The sequence below is a fragment of the Miscanthus floridulus genome, chromosome 8 (genome assembly GCF_019320115.1).
Source record: "Miscanthus floridulus cultivar M001 chromosome 8, ASM1932011v1, whole genome shotgun sequence".
Classification (NCBI taxonomy): domain Eukaryota; kingdom Viridiplantae; phylum Streptophyta; class Magnoliopsida; order Poales; family Poaceae; genus Miscanthus; species Miscanthus floridulus.
In genome coordinates this window covers 55,160,061-55,178,640 of record NC_089587.1, presented here as the reverse complement: position 1 = coordinate 55,178,640, position 18,580 = coordinate 55,160,061, and the positions used below count along the sequence as shown (strand labels likewise).

At 43.2% G+C, this 18,580-nt stretch overlaps 1 pseudogene; it reads left to right on the top strand.

Annotated features, from left to right (window-relative positions):
• The first annotated feature begins 1,325 nt into the window (after window positions 1-1,325).
• LOC136476419 (protein FAR1-RELATED SEQUENCE 9-like) lies at window positions 1,326-9,527 on the top strand (annotated as a pseudogene).
• The last annotated feature ends 9,053 nt before the right edge of the window (window positions 9,528-18,580 follow it).

Below are 18,580 nucleotides of genomic sequence, written 5' to 3'. Positions count from 1 at the left end.
AAAACTATTTTAGCTCCATCAGAGAAGCTGACTAGCCCTTAGCACTTGACTTATGAATGTTGGTGAATCCAAACTTTGTTGAAACAAATCCTTGTGTCTTCTCTTGGTATGCTTGATTCTCATTTGTATTGATATTCTTGTGACTTGAATAAATCTATTCCCTTTGTAACTACTTGTGTGTAGGTTCCCAACAAATTTACTTAAGGAGACCTCAGAATGTCACCAACATGCGTTGGTTTAATATGCATTTCAAAAGAGGAGTATATCTTGTATTTTGAGTTCCCTAGAGAAAACCAGAGGACCATTTCTAGACAATGGACCATCTAGGGTACCATCCGTTTTCTCTACTAATTTTGCTAGTAGATTATGTAAATAGTAGAAAAACACCTATTCATCTGTGTATAGCATGTAGCAGCATGATGACATTGGTCCTTTTCGTTAGGAATTAAGCCATTTCTCTTGAAATAGTCCTATTATCCTTAAAATGTAATCATACTTGTGAAGAAAACATATTACACTACTCTTATTAGTCTCTTGGTTGTTTTTGCTTCTGGCTGGACTCAGGGCTGGGTTGGACGGGTTGAGACCAACCGTGACCCAAAGAAAATAAATAATTAGCTTAATAGTTTGCTTTGGGATTTGTGCCATTTTTTTCGAAGGAGGAGTACCGGAGTGGTCGCCGAATCTAAACACATAGCCACATGATCCACTGTCTCATGGTGTGGCTGTTGTTCCCTAACACTTGTGGAATAACGTTTAAACTACTCTCGGCTACCCGAGAAAGCCTAACACTAGTTTAGCGAAGAGAAGAAAACAAACGATTTAAGCACTACACTTGGAGTGTAGCTAAAACACTTCAATGAGTTAAACTACACACAACAATAATAACGTAATGAAGCAGTTTTATTGTGAAGAAAAGAAAGAATAAGGGAGGGGGGGGGGGGGGGGGGGGGAAATGAAGCGAAAGTAACACAAAAGGAGGCGCTGTCCGTAGCAGCAGCAGCCGTAGGTAGCGCCCAACAGCCAAGGAACCAGAGGTACTGTCTTTTCTCTCCCCAATTTGAGCCTCTTTTCTTGCATTTTGGTCGAATCCCATGTCTTACCAAGTCAATTCTCTAGGTGACGTTTGGATAGCTATTGGATCTAGGATAGGGATATGGAGATAAATATGACCAAGTGGGTTAGCGAGAGGGATACTCATATTTCCTCCTTTGCCATGTTTGGGTTAATTTGGGTTTGGGTTTCATTATTCAGTGGGACCCACTAGGAGAAAAATAAAAACGAAACTATCGCTCGGCTACTGGGCTTCCCGTAGCCGCGTAGCTTTTCTCCTTCGCCGCCCAAATCTCCGCCCATCTTGTCGAAGCAGCAGGAAAGCACCGCCACAGTCGAGCGCCGCGCCGCTCCCTGGCCCCTGCTCCTCCTCCAGCTTCCCATCTTCTCTGGCGCGTCCTCGATCCAGCCGAGCCGCGGCTCCTCCCCAGCTTCCCTCCCTCTCCTGCGCTGATAAGCCCCGCCAGACCGCGACTCACGCCGCCGTGCAAGGCGAGAGGTAGGCGGCTTCGGGTCTCCCCGTGTGACTCCTCGCCGGTCGTCCACTGCGACGCTCGAAGCACAAGCCGCGTGGAGGAGGGGTCCCACCTGCCATAACCCGCAATCCAAACGCCACCCTAGGGTTCTTGCTCCCCATTTCCGCAATTGGAGCCACCTGCTTTTAGTTCCCATTTCCGCAATTGGAGCCACCTGCTTTTACTTCCCCCTCTGTACTCGCGGAGTTACCAAAGCTTCAGATTTCTTGCTTCTCCGCGGCAGTTTGGTAGGGGTTGGAGTGCCGGAGCCGGAGCCCGCTGGAAACTGAGTTGGATTGGTTCTTGAATTGGGCGTGGCGGCCGGCGTCATGGTTCTTGGTTTGCTGTTGGAGTGTAGGAGATAACACGGGAAGGAGATTGCGGGAGGATAACGGAGGTCGGGGAGCTGGCGGCGGGGCACGGGATGATGGAGCCCCATGTGGTGGACCTCGAGGATGATAGCATCAACTTCTGGGCCTCCCTCGGCGTCAGCCCCCACGTGGACCAGATGCCGCTGCACAGTGTCCAGATCGTCGACCACCAAGCTCAGCCACCACTGGCGGCGGCGGCGGCACAGCCGCAGTCTGTCTGCAGGGACCTCTTCCCGGTGGAGTCCGACGCCTGCCTGGAGCCTCGGCTGGGGATGGAGTTTGAGTCCGGTGAGGCTGCCAAGACCTTCTACATTGCTTATGCTGGCCGTGTTGGGTTCTCCGTTCGCATTGCCCGGTCACGCAAGTCTAAGTGCAGTGAGTCCATTATCATGCTAAGATTTGTGTGCTCAAGGGAAGGGTTCAGTAAGGCGAAACGAGTCGTCGCGGCTGGGAAGAAGACGAGGATGCGCCCTGCCTCCATCAGGGAGGGTTGCAATGCCATGCTCGAGGTGCTCCGCAGAGGTGATAGCAAGTGGATTGTTACCAAGCTTGTCAAGGAGCACAATCATGAGGTTGGGCTGCCCAGTCGAGTGCAGTATATCGCCATCGAGAGTGATACTGTGGTTGACCCTTACATTGGTATGGAATTCGAGTCCCTTGAGTCCGCCAAGACATTCTACTACTTGTATGCCAGCCGTGTGGGTTTTGAAGCTCGTGTACGTCAATCCCGCAAGTCGCAAGATGAGTCACTTAAGATGCTGAAGCTTGTGTGCTCTAGGCATCGATACCATTCAGGGCGGGAGAACAATGGAGAGGATACAAAGAGAGTACGTGCATTGGACCCCTCGAGGGATGGTTGCGATGCATTGTTTGAGATAATTCGGAAGGGAAAAGATACCTGGACGGTCTCCAAACTCTTCCTAGAGCATACCCATGAGCTGAACCCAGCACCAGCAAGCAAAGTTCACTGTGTTCGGTCACAAGGTGAGGTACTTGTCATTGCAAATAATTTTGCGGACACACGTAATCTCCTTCTGAATGGCCAAGATTCTCAGCATCCTAGAGAGATGAGGTATAATGATTTAGGGCCAGAGGATGCTCAAAGCCTATTTGAATACCTTAAGAAGCGACAGGAAGAGGACCCTTCATTTTTCTATGCTGTGCAGCATGAAAAGAATGGGCACTCTGCCAATATCTTCTGGGCTGATGCTAAAGCTAGGATGGCTTACTACCATTTTGGTGATGCTGTTAGGTTTGAGACAGCATATCGGAAAAACAAGGAGACTATCCCTATCGTCATATTCTCAGGTGTCAATCATCATGTGCAGCCTGTTGTTTTTGGCTGTGCACTACTTCTTGATGACTCTGAAGCATCATTTACATGGTTGTTTGAGAAATGGCTTGAAGCAATGCACATGGGTCCGCCTGTTTCTTTGCTAACAGAGTTGAACCGAGGAATGGCAGCAGCTGTTGCCAAGGTGTTACCCAATACCCACCATATTTTCTGTGAAAAGCATATCTTAGACACAATGAAAGAGGATCTACATGGTACGTTCCCAGATCCAGAGGCTTTCGTAACTGATCTAAGGAAGTGCATTGATGGGTCCAGAATAGAAGAACTATTTGACTCAGGTTGGAACTCGGTCATCATAAAGCATGAGCTCAGCAACAATGAGCTTTTACAAGTCTCTCTATGATATTCGCCAACAATGGGCCCCAGCATACACAAAAAAGGCATTTTATCCTAGAAACCTGATGCCAACAACATGTGGAAGTATCAAGAAGGCTATTGAGAAGTACTTTTCGTCCAAGACTGAATTGCGGGTGGCAGTTTGGCAACTTGGACAGGCAATTTCTAGTTCATTTGAAGCTGAAGTTCAGGCGGATTATTTCACAATGTTTCAAATGCCAGTGTTGAGTACAACCTCACCAGTAGAAAAACAAGGGAGTTCAATATTAACTAGCACAATATTTGCCTTATTTCAGGGGCAGTTTGTTGATTCTTTTGGGTACCATGCAGAGAGACTTGATGATGATACAGTACACAAGTATCGTGTCAAGAGATATGAAGGTGATGAGGAGATACATACCGTCTATTTCAATCCCAATCGAAGTACGGTGAATTGTAGTTGCTGCCTGTTTGAGAGCTGTGGTATCTTGTGCAGGCATGCTCTCCGGATTTTCATTATCGAAGGAGTACGTGACCTTCCAAAGGCTTATATCCTGAAACGTTGGACAAAGCATGCAAAAAATATTGTCACCTCTGATAACTACACTGATCTGAGGGGAGACCGTGAGGATCCTTCAACTGCAAGGTTCAATGATTTGTGCTGTCATGTGGTAAAATTTGCAAAAGAAGGTTCAAAATCCTCTGAAATCTATGCAGTCGCTAAAGATGCACTGTGCAAGGCTTTTGATGAGGTAGTACAGTCGTCGAAGAACTTTAGAGGGCAGCAAAATCTGCAAAGCTATACAATGTCACTGAAAAGGCCAATCAAGAAGTTTGGTAAGGCCAAAGATTCCTCCTGGTAAAAGCTCAAAGAGGTCAGCATCTAAAAATCCACTCATGGAGAGTGATGATGTTAGATGACCATATATCTTGAATTCAGGAACAATGTGATTTACCTGTCCTACCTTGTGTGTAGCATCATGCAATTTAATAGTACCAATTAGTGAATTAGATTGTAGCTGGCTGCAGGATTTGGCTATTAGCAGATCCAGTGGCTGTAAGGGTTCTAGTGAACCCCTCACCTCAGAGATTAATGCTCAGAAGAGTTGTAGAAAGATGCCTTTTTGTGGAAACATTTATAAATACTACTCCAGACAGACCACTTTTATGGGAATCTGTGATCTTAGGTTTCCATGTATCATTGCAGACCAATGTGATTTTCCTGCATCTGCATGCTAGTTGCAGTTCAATCTTGTTGCTGCCAGCAAGGTAAATATTGGTCTTTATGACCCTGCAAGTGGCAGAACACACAGTAGTAACAGCTGTGGTAGGATGCTGTATGCTTAGTGGCTATATTTAGCAGTTAAGTACTCTCTCTGTTCCAAACTGTAAGTCGTATTGACTTTGTCCTAAGTCAAACTTGTCTATCTTTGACCAAGTTTATAGAAAAATATATTAACATCTACAATATCAAATGAATCCACTATCAAAATATTATTTCCTGGTGTATGCAATGAATATAGTTTGATGTAGAAGATGTTTGTGCATTTTTCTATAAACTTGGTCAAAGTTAGAGAAGTTTGACTTAGGACAAAGCTAAAACAACTTACAATTTAAACTGATACAATGATTACATTTAGCAGTTAAATAGACTGATGCAATTGTTGAGTGGGCCTTGAATTGCATGCATGTATGCCCCATAATAAATACTTTTTCTTTGAGGAATTGAGGTTATCATATCTATAGGCATTCGAATGAAATTTAATGACCTCTTACATAACTATATGTGAACTAAGATCTTGAAGTATTTGTTTAATTGTTTTTATTCTGCACATATAGGTAGCTATCGAACTGCTTACAAGGTCACATACCACACAAACATTGTAAGGTATGATGGCAACTGGCTCACTGTTATTTATAACATTGCTTGAAAATGTGTAGCAGACATTACATTATACATAATCACATGTAGTGGTTAGTATCCTTTGTCCTGAATTCCAATGGCCAATGTTGCAAAACATCATTACTAGCCTATATCACTACCTAATAGTTACTGAGTCATTCATACCTGAATTGATTAGTGCCTTGGTGGCATGTGCTCCCCCCTCTGCATACCCCATTCTTGGCATCCTCTGTCTTAAAAAAATCCCATTCTTGGCATATATCCAATGGTCCTATACTCATCTGAAAAAAAGTTCCCTATACTTGTCTAACTTAGCTGCATCTCATGGCTTCACAAATGGAACAACTTCCTTTTGTCCTCCTGACCTTGGTACCTTGGACCCTGCTGCCATTTATACAGCACAGTAGAGCACAACAATAATAACCAGATCGATGCAACTGAGTCATTCTCTCCATTTATGCAGCATAGTTTGCCACATAATACTAGATCGATGCTACCTTGGGCCCCACTGCCAAGTTCAGAGTTATTTAACTGGTCCATGTAGAGCACAACAAGTTAATGAGTGTGCATTTGCAACTTCTGAATTATGTGAATTTGCATTCTAAATTGCACTCAGTTCTGATAAGTTCCATTATAAAGTACACATGGGGATGACCAATCATGCGATGAAGTGAATATTGAACACATGAACTTATGCAGGTCATATATATTCTTGATTCACATTCTTCTGTTAAATTGATATGAAAATTGCTCTATGTGTGGGATTGCTTGGTTACACTGCAGTGTACACATAGAATGGTGAGGTCCTGAGGTATTTCCACAGAAAAGAGAAATGCTTTGTTGAGAGCTTGTAGTCATGTATTTTAGCTTGGCTGAATGGTTTCCTTTACTTGATAGTACCATATTTTGTTACGATGTGCCCTTTCTATGCCCGTTTATATCCACAGCAAATGTGCATCTAAATGGTTGTATAACCTTTTAATATTCTGATTAACAGTGCTTTACTTTTGGTTTACCAGAATGGTGACTCTTTAGCAGTCATAGCTTAGAGCGATACAATTTACATTATGCAACAATATGAGTTTGCTTCCTGTACCTTTTTCTTTCATTATTCTGTACCACCATGTTGTGGCTTGCTTTTCAATCCAATTCATCGTTCACTGGAATGGAAGTGTAAAGTTAACTTTTGGACGAAAGGCCTGGTAGTTGTATTGTCACTGTTCTATCTTCTAAAAAATGTTTTTTTCACGCTGCATGTACTTTATTACTGTTCTAAGTTTGGAACTACAGACAAATCCATTCTTGAGGCCTTGTTTTGGATGGGCCTAAGCCCTGCCTACCTATGTGGATGCACAGGGAATTTGAACTAAATTCCCAGCATCCATGTGGATTGCAGGATCGGGTCGGTATTCAGCATCCAAACAGGCCCTAACATTGATGTCAGATACATTATGGCGTCATAGTGGGCTTTCCTATGTTTTTTTTTTTGAAACAGATTTCCTTTTTCTGCAAACTGTTAAGCATATTTTTGAAGACTACATGGTGTCGATATTTCTCATGACCTCTCATTCTTGTTCCTTCTATCATTTCCCTGACATTTCTGTGCCACTGTAATTTGTTTACCACTTGGTCACCCTGCATTCATGACCTAATCAAGATAATAGTCGCATCTTCCACTACTGCTATATTTCCTGTGTGTTATCTATCATTTTTTTTTGCCAGTGGATGCTATGGCAACACCCGTAGCTTGAGTCTTTGTTTCTTGAGTGAAAATTTGATTAGGCTTTCAATGACCAAGAACTTAAGCTTTTAAGCCCCTAACTTTGTTGCAGTGAGTTTTCTCCTTTCTTCAAGTTTTGCATTATATCTTAAAAGAAATTAAAGCTGCCTGATGATATTTTAATTTTGTGTTCAGACATCAAACATCAACACATACATGTGTATGAATTTCAGTTCACACTGAACATGGGCCAATTGAGCTCCTTTTTAAATGTCTTGATCTTCCTTATAGGTAGTTTCTTCTGCTCACTTGGACATCTTTGTAGAGTCTAGCACTTGCTTATTCCTGGTTAGTTTCAGGGGCACCTTTATTTCCAGTCACTTTGAGAAACAGTCAAAATTTTCTCCTAGTCTTGGAATGAGTTTAACACCGCATCCAACAGCTTATCTCGCTATGCAGTATTTCTGGTGCAGTTCAGTTGATGGTGAGACATGTGTGCTGAATGCTGGAATGAGGCCTTCACATTGGTTTTGCTCCACTGGTACTCTACAAATGATGTAATTCTTATACTGTCGGTCAGTTTCTTCCTCTCACTGTTTTGGTACCTGTGCATAGCTAAAGCCAAAGACGATGTGCCAATGCTGTGTTCTCTTTTTTTGTTTGACAGGATGCTAGCACCGAAAGTGTTCAATAGCAGCTGCATGCCGTATTTCAAGTTGGCAGCAGGCTGAAAGAACAGAGAGCTTTTTGTTCACTTGAGTTTCTTTGAGATCCTTCTTTTTGTGAGGGAGTTCCTGAAGATCCTGTCAGCATGGACTTTGACATGCTTTCAGCTGGAGGCCACTCTTTCTGTGTGTCATCTTGTCAATGTAAGCATGTTGTTACAGTACTGAGCAAAACAAAAAGATGAGTGGAGTCATCAAACAGAAGCCCTGTTTCCCCCATTACGGAAGCAAGTGTGATGAAAAGGTGACACCTCGTGTGACACATGTCTTCACAGTTCACAGTAGATCTGATTCGGTGGCTGGATCTTGTAGGGTGCTGTTGGACACGTTCCTTGGGGGCAAGAATGCTCAGTTTAACCTTTCTGGAACAGCTCCACGCATGAACATCAGGACGCAACATGGTGAGTGTACAGTGGATGATAAGTAAGAGCACACACAGAAAGAGAAGGACCACTGGAGCAGCGTGCCAAGATCTGTCGAGATAGAAAGCAACATGTGTGCACAGACACGGCGCAAGATCCTAGCTCGTGAAGCGAGCTGCGATCGTTGACTGTCGGCATGCTGACCACTGTGGCATCTTACCTGGGAACAGGAACGAATGGGAGGAGGGGAGGACCACCTTTCCTCCATCAAAGAATGAACAAGGTGGGTGCATCAGTGACCACTGATCAGGCATGTGCATCCTGCATCAGGCTCGCGCTCACTTGGCCGTCATTGCCTGGGTGTGCGTGCAAAAGAGAGGTGGTGATGGGTTTTCAGTTGCAAATTGCAGTGTTTGGTGGCAGTCGTGCGTGCGGTTGCCAGCCTGTTCACTTGCTCGTAAACGATCGTAAATTTCCAGCCGGAAACAGTGTTTTTCTCTCACACCAAACCAGCCAGCAGTAAATAATCCACGATCGTTTACGGCCTCCCGAACAGGCTGGTGCAAGTGTCATGCTCAGAATGGGAGCTTTCAGTTATTCGGTAAGTCCAGGCTCCTCCTTGGTGCTTCCAGTCCCAGGCCGACGTGTCCCAGCAGCGGCCATCGCCTCCCTGCTCACGTCTCCATCCGCCTGTTGATCATCCCCACCAAACCCGATGCCCCCGCCAGCCCACGGTCTCGCCGCGCGGCCGAGATAGGGACGGATGTGTGCTGTGTGTTGTCGCCGGCGTGGAGCATGTGGCCGAACTGATAGAGCACTTGTCTGGCTTGCCATTGGCTGCCGGTGGCCAAGGGTGCATGCCTGGGTTTCTTTAACCTCCCTAGCATCTGCTCGCTCCCGGCTTTTGCCTTGCTGAGTTCATCACCTGCATAATGCAGGATACATGGCCGCTGTATGTAGCCTGCTTAGTTCCCTCCCTCCCCAATTATCACTCTAATGTCATACCTTTCTTATCCTGCGGCTGGATAATTGAGTGTGCATCACTTGGATAATATTGTAATTAGCTGTTGCATCCCCTTTACTTGACTCAATGTGGACTGTGAGTTCTCTTTGCTCTTCTTTCTATACTATAGCAGAGGTGGACCAGTTGATCCAACCAAGTCATGTTCTATAGTATATATGCTTAAACTGAAGTGAATCAATGTGACTCGGTGGCTTCTTTCCATGTACTACCTTATCTATGCCGAATTATAAACAGTGTTTAATGTTAGTGGTGACTATATAAAGTGAAAAGAATTGGGTTGTGCACTAGATTATGAAGTGAAAATCGACGCTACATCGCGAGAAATATTCTGGTGATCCGCGTGTCCCAGTTTTCATATTGATCTAGTGACCAAACCAAAAGCGATCTGACATCGCCTCCCCTGTACCAAGCAAGTTTTGCTTGTATCACGCCTACTAAGTTTGGTTGTGACACGCAACATCGCAAAAAGCGAATTCGCCTCCCTTGAATTGATATCTTAGCTCTTCTTTTGGAGGCTTATCATCAACTTGGATGACATCTTAGCTTTGCTCACATTATACACACATATAAAATCCGCTCGTGGGGTGAACACATGGTGATGCTCACTCGAGTAAAGGCAAAGCTGCCGCGGATGAAGAGATCAGTGTAGGAGTTCGATGCAACTAGCCTAGTTGGCATTGGGCCTCACCCTTCAAAGTATTCCCAGAACTAACTTAATGATTCCATCACCCGTATATATAATGCATTCTCAAGTGACAGTGCTTTCTTGTCAACAAGTACATGCTATAAAAACGTTAAACTTGATATGGGGTCAAATCAAGGCCTAGTCCTCCGTGCTAAAACAAGCTTCTGGCCAGTGTTTTTCTATTGTGTTGTGTTGCATTGTAGCATCACCATCCATCACTAGTTCTGACTCCCAATGCAAGAGAGCCTTTGAAAAGGGGGACAGAGAAGGCAGTGGCATTGTTCCTGGCTTGGCTAGCTACAAGAGCAAGGGAGGAGCTATGTGCTAACCCAGTTATTACTAAACTCCAAAGGAGAATTTAGGAAAGCATGGTGCATCATGTCCTGTCCTCCTCATTCAACCACATGTCATCTCGATAGGATATGATTGAGTTACAACTTTCAGCAAAAGATAGGACCGTGTTAGAACCATCTTCATAAAAATCAGGGAAAACGAAAACGACGGTTTGGCCATCCATTAGAGCAACTCCAATCATTCTTTAATATATCATTTGCTAATTTTTTATTATTCCAACTCCTATAAAAGAGTATGGAGGAAATTTGCATAGTATCTCTAACCGTTTCTAGTAATTTTGCTCCTATGTTGTTTTTCAAAACACAGGGTCCACCGCTCCAATTCGGCCTCTTCCACCGACCACCGACATTTCTTCTTCCATTGTGTCGACGCATAGACTTCCATGGTTGACTATGTCAGGCCAACGACCATAGTAGGCACCCCAAGAATCTCCAAAGCGGAATCTCAAGTTGCCTGCTCTACAGTCTTAGTATTCTCATATATGAAAATAGTGGCCAGATAATCAATTCCGATGAACCTCCCAGGCAGCGATGATGGCAGAACTCTTCCATGCCCGATTATGGCCGTCCATCGCCGACATCCTCACACCCAGAAACTCTAAAATGGAATTTTCATTGCCGGTTCTATCCCAGTATCATTAGAGACGTAGCAAGAGGTTTTTTGCATTCTCTAAAACACTTATCAACTCTTATCTCACGTCTCAATGCCTCGTGTGAGTGTGATTTATGTATTTTATGCATATTTTGAACCATTAGTATTGCAAGCTTTTTTTTTGCACATTTCAAATTATTAGTATGATATTTGGACTATTTATATTGGTTTATTTATGCAACTTTCCAATTTAATCTTTGGATTGAAGATTGATCATGTTATTTTGCTCATATACCTAATTGCAATGCAAAATTTTCAATTATTTAAGAGTTCGGAAATGAATTTTTTTTCGAAACGCATATGAAACTTTTGTTGTGGCATACCCTCTCTATTAAAATCCTAGATCCGCCAACTGATAGCCACAGCCATGGCTGCCCTCCTTCGCTTCGCTTCCCGGCAGGGGTGAAGCTGTAGTATGACCAGGGGTGCACATGCACCCCCCAAAATTTCAAAAAAATCAGTTATAATGACCAAATTTTCATCGTATATGCACCCTCCTTGGCACGCCAGCCGCTGTCCACTGGTTGATGGCGATGAGCCCCGCGATCTCCCAGCGTGTCTTAGCCTCCCCATCCACCCCGAATGCCACGACGCCGTCGTGGAGCGCGGTCTCAATGGCGGCGCTCCCGGGGGCGCCTAGCTGGGTGTCGTGCGCGCTCGCCATGTACGCTAGTGGCAGGGTGAAAGGTCCTTGTTTGGTTTTGGTAATTGAGTGACAACTTAGGTGGACTAATTGTGTTTATGTGAGATACACAGGTGATTAGTCCATAGGTACATGTGTGTGAGCAACATATGCCATGAAGGTGAAAATGGCTTGGAGATGTTGCAAAGCTCACACATGTGATGATGAAGGAGCTTAAATGCACATGAGACATGACATTGAGTCATGTGATCAAGGTGGAGAAGATCAAGACAAGACTTGGCTTGATGGACCGGTTGCAAGCGTGAAGGGCAAGTCGAAGGCTTTGGAGTGATGGACCGCGTGGCGGTGAAGCTTGAGCAAGACTTGGCGCCGATGGACGATGGCAACGGTGAAGAGCAAGTAGAGTCAAGATCGATGAACCAATATGATCATGTGATGATATGAAGTGGATCATATCATTGTTGATTGTGTTGGTGCATGTGTTGCATCGACATTGAAGGAGATGGAATGGAATGCGCAAGGCAAAGGTATAACCTAGGGCATTTCATTTCACCGGTCATAGGTGTGTAGAGAAGTTTATGACCGGGTTTAGGATAGATGGCCGTACTATCAAGAGGGGCAAACTTGTTTGCATATCAGTCATCTAGTGCCACTCGAGTGATCTAACTTTGCATTGTCGCTAGGATCGAGTGGCGTGGCAAGTTGAGTGGCTAACATCCTTTGGGAAATGATTGTGAAAATGCTAACACACATACACATGGTGGTGTACACTTGGTGGTGTTGGCACATTTACAAAGGAGGTGGTGTTTGCAGGGGTGAAATGGGTTTGGGTCCCTATTTTCTATTGCGCCGGATGCAAATTCTTGGTGGTTAGCTCACTTGAGCAAGGGTGAAGTGAATGGAGGAGATGCCAGCGTCGGTCAAGTGACCGGACGCTGAATCCAAAAGCACCGGACGCTGTTTGCCTACGTCCGGTCACGCTGACGTGGAGCATAGCAGTAGCTGGAGAGTGACCGGACGCTGGCTGCGTCCGATCGCGTTCGACCGGACGTGTCCGGTCATGCTCAGGAGCTTACTGGAAACGATCGGACGCTGAGGGTCCAGCGTCCGGTCAGTTGAAGTTGCTGCGTCCGGTCAAGTCAAGTGACCGTTGGAATCGGGACACGTGGTCGTCTGCGAGCGATCGGACGCTGAGGTCCAGCGTCCGGTCAACACGACCGAAGCGTCCGGTCGGCCCGACCGTTGGCCAGTGAAGGGGTAACGGCTAGTTTAGCCCTTGGGGCTATAAATAGAAGTGGCCTTCGGCCATGGCTGGTGCTGAGCTCCTTGGGGGACTTTGTGTCCATGCTTGAGAGTGCTTAGGAGCCCTCCATCACACATATACTTGATAGTGATCATTCGATTGTGTGAGTGAGCGATTCTAGTGTGATTGCATCGTGAGGTTGCATCGAGTGGCACTAGGTGATCGAGTTGCAAGCCGGTGGTGCTTGTTACTCTTGGAGGTTGCCACCTCCTAGACGGCTTGGTGGTGGTCTCCGTTGAAGCGCGCAAGAAGCTTGTGCGGTGCTCCGGAGAAGTGCTTGTGAGGGGCATTGTGCTCGCCCCGCGGGAGCCGCGAAGAGCAACTCTAGTAAAGCGTGTCATTGAGCTACCCTCACTCAAGGTGTAGGTTCTTGCGGCGCCCGACGTGCGGGCTTAGCGGGTGATGCTAATTAGCCGCCGAACCATCAAGTGAGCGGTCGACACAACGGGGACTAGCGTGTTGGCAAACACATGAACCTCGGGAGAAAAATCATCGTGTCAACCTTGTTCTTCCCGTTGGTTTGCATCCCCGTTACACAAGCTTGCGTTTACTTTCATATACATTAAGCTTGTGTTGTTGCTTTTGTAATTAGTTAGCTTGTGTAGCTTGCTAGTTACCTTCATGCTTGTGTAGCATAGAAGTAGCTCCCTTGCGTAGCTAATTTGGTTTGTGTAACCTCGTTAGTCATATTACTTAGTTTGTGTAGCTAAGTATTTGCGCTCTCTAATTAGGCATTGGTTGCCTTGTTATTGAGCATTGCTAGTGAGCTTAGTTAGCTTTGTGCTTTTGCTTACTAGCATGTGTAGGAGCTCCCTTGTCGCTTAAAGTACTAGTGGCATAGGTTTGTATAACCTTGCTCCTAGAATTGTTTAGGAGAGCTCTAGCTAGCCCGGCACCTTTATTTCTTAATTGTTATCTTTGCAAGGTGCTAGTGAACATATATAGTGGGGTGTAGTCTTGGCTAGACCATTAGTTTAAATTCCGTATTTGTATCGGTTAGCCAACGCGATTAAGTTTTGGGAAAAAGACTATTCACCCCCCTCTAGTCGCCATCTCGACTCTTCAAGTGGTATCAGAGCCCGGTCTCTCATTTGTGGTCTTCACCGACCCGAGAGGATGGTGAACTTTGGGCTAGAGGTTGTTTGTGACACACACATTTTTGATGGCACAAACTATGCACGGTGGAAACGTCATATGCTTGATCATTTCCGTGAATTGGGTCCCAAGGCATGGTGGATCATTGTTGTTAGTTTTTCTCGTGATGCTTTGGATAAGGACAACCTAACCCAAGCACAAGAGGATTGCTTACAACTTGATCATCGTGCTCTTTATTATCTAATATGTGCTTTACATGATGATATTTTTAGACGTGTGTGGGACTTGGAGAATGCACATGATATGTGGCTAGCACTCCAAGCCTTCTACGGTGATTCCTCCACATGGGATGATGGCAAATTCAAGAAGGAGGATGAGCCTAAGAAGGAGGTGCATGAGTGTGTTGAGCATAACCACAATTTGGTGATTGTGGAAGATTGCTCCACCTCATTGTCAAGTGAGGATGATGATGATCAATCCACTACAAGTTCACTTGACAAGGTTGATGATGATGCCACAAGTGTTGCAAGTGATGATGCTACCCCATGCACACTTGATGGTGATGATGGTTCATGCTCAAGCCATGATGATGCTACTACAAGCCCATCCACTACACCACATTGTCTCATGTCACAAGGTGACACCAAGGTATCAAATGATAATGTGGTTGATCATGTTGATTCATATGATGAGCTTGTTAGTAGACTTGCTAGCATGACCATGTCTTTAGAAAATGAGAAAGCTAAAACAATGAAATTAGAAAATGAAAACTCATTTCTAAAGAACTCTTGTGAAGATCATAAGAAATTACTTGATGCATATAAATCTTCACTTGATGAGCTTAAATTGAATCATGAGACACTACTTGCATCTCATGATGAATTATTAGAAAAACAAGCTTCTCTCATTAAAATATTTACAAAGAAACTTAAAAATAATGAGAGCTCATCACATGGATCAAATGATAAATTGCAAAATGTTGCTAACCATTGTGATGTAGGCAAGAAGCATGTATCCACCTCTTGTGATGATTTATTAGATATGCCATGCTCTTCACATATAGATGCTTGTTCGACTTCTATGTCTTGTGAGACTAACATTTTGAAGGAGAACAATGAGCTCAAAAATGAAGTGAAGAAATTGAGCAACAAGTTAGAGAGGTGCCACAACTCTCGAGTCACCTTTGAGCATATGTTGAAGACTCAAAGAAACTATGGTGACAAGTGTGGCCTTGGCTTCAAGAAGAAGATGACAAAGGGTGAAATGAAGAGAGAAAGAAAGATGAAGAAGCTACAACAAAGAAAGCTCTCTCATACCATGTGCTTCTAGTGTCATGAAGTGGGACACTTTGCAAATGGTTGCCCTAACATCGAGAAGCTCAAGAAGCTAAAAGAAGAAGAGAGGCTAAAGCATGTCAAGTGCTTCAAGTGCAGCACTTGGGGTCATCTTACCTCGATGTGCCCAACTAAGAAATTGGTGAAGCAACAAGTGAAGCCTCAACCAAAGCCACAAGTTGAGCTAGAGAAGACACCCCAAGAGCAAATCAAGATCAACCAATGATGGATGATTTGATGATCAAGAAGAAGAAAACAAGAAGGGGTGGTAAGGCAAGACATCCAATGCAAATTCAAGATGCCAAGATGATGAGCAAGAATGACAATGAGAAGAAAGTCTATGCTCACATCAAGTGCTTCAAGTGTGGAAGTATGGGACACTTTGCCTCTAAGTGTCCTAACAAGCTTGAGAAGAAGGCTCAAGAAATACATGAGAGGCAAGGTAATGAGAAGCACCACATGAGCAAAGAAGAGAAGGCTCAAGCAAAGAGAAAGTGCTACTCATGCCGGGAAAGGGGACACATGGCACATTCATGTCCCCTAGGTAAAATTTCTAAGTCTATTTCAATTGATGATCATGATATGCTTAGAAAGGATGGTAATGGTACCTCTATGGTTGCTATTGCAAAACATTCCGCTACTCATACTAAGGCATTGCCTAAGTATGTTGCTCCTAACTTGAGAGGACCCAAAGTTGTTTGGGTACCATCAAAAGGTGGATGAATGTGTGTAGGTACCATTGGCATTGGAGGCTTGATTCAATTGTCTTCATAGTAATCATCATATGTTGAATCAAGATATGAAGTTTAGTGCACATCCAATCCCAATGCCATGACAAATTAAGTGAAGTCCAAATGTGCTACAACATACAAGTGTCAATTTCAAGTTGTTGGTAATTCATTGGATATATTTGATGACCTGCAAATAATTGAAGTCAAAGCTTGCTAGTTGGATGATCATGAGCTAACCAAGGTATATCTCTTGTTGATCATTTCATTTGGGTGCATATGAGTTGATTGAATTAGATAAATATGCAATGTTGCTTGCTATAAGATGTTTGAATGGATAATTGCTTAGTAATCAAGTTTGGATTGATTTGTGTTGGATAAATTCATGAGATGACATTTAGTAAGTGATTTGAATAGATATATGTCTTATGGAAGTATTCAAACAAGTTAGTATCAAGTTTGATTCATATTTGATGAAGTATAGCTCAATTGCTTGAAATCTATCCTATATTCAAAATCTGAGCTAGCTGTGATCATAGCCATGTTTGAGTGATCAAATCTTATTGGATTGGCATGAAAATTGGTATACATGCTCTAGACTTATGGTATAAGATGCTGTAGAAATTTCATGAAAATTGGATAAGAAATGCTTCGGTTTTGGAGTGGTTCTTGTCAGCTATAGTGCAGCAGTTTTCAGCATGTAGCAGTGGTGGAAGAATTAAAATTTAGCAGTCCATATGAGATCAAATGAAGCTAAAATTTTTATGGCTGCTAGATAACTTAGTGAAGCTCATCTCCACCAAATTTCATGGTATTTGGATTTGTACTTTGAGAAATATGCTTAGTTCTTTGGAGAGTACAGAATCTGCCATAAAAGTGACAAATATTGGATTGATCTAGAGTCACTTTGATTGAAAGGTCCTCAAGTTGGAAACATGTTTACAAGTGTTTGAGGTACCTAAATTTGGTTTTGAAATGATCTAGAAGCATGACAAGATATGAGTACAAAGCCACTTGATTGAGAAGTGTACTTTGCACACTTTTGGTATTCAAATTAGAAGATCAAGATCAAATTCAAGATGAAGATAAAGTTTAAGTTCTAGTTGTGATTGGAAATCATTTGGTAGAAAGAAAAGAACTTAAACAAGAAGAAAGAAAAGGACTTAAAGAAGGAATCGAGGTTACTCATCAAGTTAAGTCCATCACTTGGATCAATCAATCAAGTTATTTCAAGTGAGTGTCAACAATGGTTCTTGGAGAGAGGTCACTTCTCCCTAGTGTAGGGGCTTGCCGCCTATGAGTAGGTAAACCAAGTGTGGTACTTGGAAGGCTAACATGGAAGTGGTGATCCGAGAAACATTTGAAATGCTTAGTTGAAGCAATCAAAAGGGTTGATCAAGAAAAGCAAGCAACACCCAAAAGAGAGATAGTTATTTCAAGTGGTATTTCAAATAGTTCTCTCATAAAAGCAAACATCAAAAGAGAAAGCAAGTCAACCACAACAAGAAAATGCACTTGATCATAAGTGGTATTCATTTCATATGGGTGAAGAATGGAATTCAAAATTGGTATCTATTGGTCTTTACCAAGCTTTTAATTGGACTTCACATTGCTATTGGAGTAATGAATTGGAATCTATGTGACTATCCTCTACTCCAACATAGCAAAGGTATCATTGTAATGTGCATGATCATTTCATCCCTTACTAGTATGCGGTTAGTGCATATAGTACATGCTTCATAGGATCATGCATTACAAATGAAATGTTTGAAATTCATAGCCTACCACTATTGTTTGAATGATTACTTGATCTAGTGGTTAGTACATGAATTTGTTCATGAGCTAGTGAACCCAAGTACTTGACTTAATTTGGATTGCTAACAAGTGACAAGTACAACATTGGCAAGATAACCCTTAAAAAGAGGTGTGAAGAAGCTTGTCATTGGTTCAAACCGGACTTGAAAGCTTAAGCAAATCAATTTAGTTCAAGTCACATAAGAAGCTCATGATAATGATGAGAGTACAAGCACAAGACAACAATGCAAATGGATATCTAGTTTGTATGTTTCAACACACAAGTAATATCCTATAAGTGGTACTCATAAAGATAGCAAATGTTCAAGAAATGATCTTTATTGATAAATCAAACAAGTGGTTCCATACTAGAAGATTCTTTCAAATAGTATTCACTTCCTACAAGTGGTATCTATACATAGTAGACGATGGTTCCACAAGTGATCCTCAACTTTAAGTGACCATCAAATAAAGAATGCATCCCTCACCTACAAGAGCTTAAGTGAAATAAAATGGATGACCCATACATAGAATGATAAGATACAAGTAGTACAAGTTGCAAATTCTAAATGGTATCTACATGTGGTGTCATTCCAATATTCAAGTAATGTCCATCAAAAATGTAAAATTCTAGTCTCAACCATCTACCCC